The sequence below is a fragment of the Etheostoma cragini genome, chromosome 10, assembly GCF_013103735.1.
Source record: "Etheostoma cragini isolate CJK2018 chromosome 10, CSU_Ecrag_1.0, whole genome shotgun sequence".
NCBI lineage: Eukaryota > Metazoa > Chordata > Actinopteri > Perciformes > Percidae > Etheostoma > Etheostoma cragini.
The window spans coordinates 8,636,232-8,639,532 of record NC_048416.1 but is presented as its reverse complement, the minus strand read 5'-3'; the positions used below and the strand labels follow the sequence as shown (position 1 = coordinate 8,639,532).

The following is a 3,301-nucleotide window of genomic DNA, read 5'->3' as shown; positions in this document are numbered from 1 at the left end:
GGCAGTTCTGAAGGCAAAAGGGGGTCCAACCCGTTACTAGCATGGGGTACCTAATAAAGTGGCCGGTGAGTGTGTATAGAAAAACTGGTCAATTTGACCCGAGGACGACATGAGGGTTAAGGCAGAAGTTCTGACCCAGAACACAGAGAAATATAAACCTACACAGAGTAACAATTCAAAAACCTTTTAATGTAACTTCTGCACTTATAGCAGCAAACGACAGAAAACACAAGGTAGGCTGACTCCGAGCTGGATAGGGGCCGAGGAGGGTAGCCAGTGCTGGATCCAAACTTTCTTTCTGGAATCCAAGCGGGAACGTAGGAAGGCTTGAGCGCGATGAGCCACGGCAACAGGTCTGGAGGCGTAGGTCTGGACAGGGAAAACAGGACGTTAACAAAAGCACGAGGAATATAACACTAAGACTAAAATGGCCCAAAGTTCAACTGGAAGCTAAGTTACCGCACTGGTAGGTGCAACGATCTGGCGCCGGTGGTGAGTTTCGCTTCGTTGAGCAGGGCTTCCTGGGCATCGCTCCATACTTTACTTTAGGTTCTCTTGAACCGTGGGATTAGCCAGTTCCCTCTCCTGAGCAGGAAACAAAGGGGGGGTGTTGGTATCCCATGGCGACCTTGAAAAGTGAGAAGCCAGTGGCGGAGGTGGTCGGGGCGTTGTGGGCATACTCTATCCACGGCAGATGTTGGCCCAGAAGGACGGATGCTGAGCAGACACACAACGAAGGGAGGCTTCTAGGTCCTGGTTGGCTCTCTCAGTCTGCCCCATGGATTGGGGATGGCACGATAGATGGATGGATAGATGGATAGATAGATGGATAGATACTTTCTTCATCCCAAAGGAAATTTTAGGCATTCAGTAGCAAGACAACCGTAACACAACAAACACAAACATGCACCCAAAGCAGTACAAAAAAACTTTCCAGAAACTAGTTAACTGTGGGCCTCTATAAGACACAATTTCAACAGGGGGATGGAATACATGTTGGACTGGTCTGTATGTCAAAACAAAAATGAAACCTGTTGAAGAACAGGGCCCACCTGGTTTGACCTGGTTTGACTCTTTTGGTGGATTGGATGAATGCCATAAGTTTTTATGGTCGGTCCAGACCAGCAGTTCTTGGTTTCCAACACTGTAGTTTCTTTCTGCGGGAGACAATTTCTTGGAAAGGATGAAGCTTCTGGTCTGTGGGGGAGCAATAACATGGCATTGTGATGATATCGCATTGGGAGACGTCTGGTGATTCCCAGGCCTAGCAGTTGGTGGTTGTGATCCATTACAGTACGAATTAGCTGGTCACGTTGCCCCAGCAAAGCCCCATTAAAAGGTTTTAATGTAACTTCTGTACTTACAGCAGCCAAGGACAGAAAACACAAGGTAGGCTGACTCCGAGCTGGATAGGGGCCGAGGAGGGCAGGCAGTGATGGATCCAAACTTTCTTTCTGGAATCCAAGCGGGAACGTAGGAAGGCCTGAGCGCGATGAGCCACGGAAACAGGTCTGGAGGCGTAGGTCTGGACAGGGAAAACAGGACGTTAACAAAAGCATGAGGAATATAACACTAAGACTAAGACTATGACTAAGTCTGGGTGAGGGGCTCTACATACAATATACGTTGAGTTGAGACTGTAGTTTCCAAGTAGTTAAGCCAAGTTACCACACTGGTAGGTGCATCGATCTGGCACCGAGGGTGAGCTTCGCCCAGGAATAAATACTGTAGAGTTGGTAAGTGGAATAGCCAGCAGCTGTGCAGAGAGGTAGATCGACCGGCCTTTCACACATACACACACACATACACAATGGGGGGAAAGGAGAGAGACACACACAGGAAGACAACAGCTGCCCACATAACACATTGGGCTATAACGGCATAAAGCCTCAGATACATTAGGCTAGCATAGGATAGGTGTTAGGCTAATCTTGGTTAAATTAGGCAAGGTTAGGATGAATTAAAATGGGTCAGGTGGCGTTAGGTTAGGACACTGGTATTTGCACAATGCTTTTTGCCTGTGTACAGTTGAGGATAAAATGATTAGCCCCCCAGGAATCATGGAACATTTTCCTAAAATTCTTCCCAATGTTTGCAGCATTGATGAAACTTGATATAATCAAACATTCACCAATGCTATTCACTAGTGTTTGGTGCATTTTGGAATACAAAATACAGTTTTACTCTTACTTTATATCAAATATAGTGAAAAATGGGGTGGTCAAAAATATTAGCCCCCACGTGAATATTTGCTTTCAAAACACACCTAATTAACCAATCAGCTTCCTAACAACACCTAAGCATTCAATCAGCGTAAAAGAACTCCAATGAACAGGGCACTTGAACACATTATTGAAAGGCTACTGAAAACTATTGCTACGACTACACATACTCACCATGCCAAAGACAAAGGAAATCAGTCTGGAGCTCAGAAAGAAGAGCGTGGAGGCTCATGATAAGAGGGAAGGCTATACTGCCATTTCCAAATGCTTGGAGATGGCAGTATAGCCATTCCTGTGCATTGCAAGTACAAGGAGACAAATTCTGTAAGATACAAACCTGGGCGTGGTCGTAAGCGCACGAAAGAACTCTGGAGAGGAAAATAGTCCGAAATGTCAGCAAAACGCCACGGACATCTGCCATGATGATTGTTGCTGACCTGGCCTCTTCTGGACTTGATGTTTCGAGAAACACAGACGTGAGGGCTCTTCATCGTGGTGGGCTTCGGGGCCATCGTCCCAGAAGAACCCCTTTACTCAAAGAGCGGCACATCACAGCCAGACTGAGGTTGGCCCGTGAACATTTGAAAGGTAAAGATGATTTTTGGTCTGATGAGACTAAACTGGAACTGGTTGGGAACATGGATGTTGCTTATGTTTGGCGAAGAAAGGGAGAGGCCTTCAACCCTAAGAACACGGGTCCCACAGTTAAACATGGTGGGGGGAGCATCGTGCTGCGGGGCTGTTTGGCAGCCTCAGGCACAGGGAGCCTTGTTCGGGTGCATGGCATCATGGAAAAGGAAAATGATGTTGACATTTTGACGGATAATATGCAGCAATCTGTAGTCTATCCTTAGACCTTTGCTGGGTCTTCCAACAAGACAATGACCCAGAGCATATGTTTAAATTGGTCCAACAGTTCCTGAAGGACACCAATACCAAAGTCCTGGAGTGGCCCGCACAGAGCCCAGACCTCAATCCTATTGAGAATCTGTGGCGGGTGCTCAAAGTGAATGTCCATGCTCGGAAACCACGCAATTTAGACCAGCTGGAACAATATGCAATAGAAGCATGGGCCTAAA

General features: G+C 46.8%; 1 long non-coding RNA gene across 1 annotated transcript; it reads right to left on the bottom strand.

Annotated features, from left to right (window-relative positions):
* Nucleotides 1-1,072: 1,072 nt before the first annotated feature.
* On the bottom strand, nt 1,073-1,900 carry LOC117951242. Its single transcript, XR_004658103.1, has 3 exons — nt 1,669-1,900; nt 1,365-1,525; nt 1,073-1,157 (listed from the first exon to the last, which is right to left on the bottom strand). It is a non-coding gene; the product is annotated as an uncharacterized LOC117951242 (long non-coding RNA).
* Between the last annotated feature and the right edge of the window lie 1,401 nt (nt 1,901-3,301).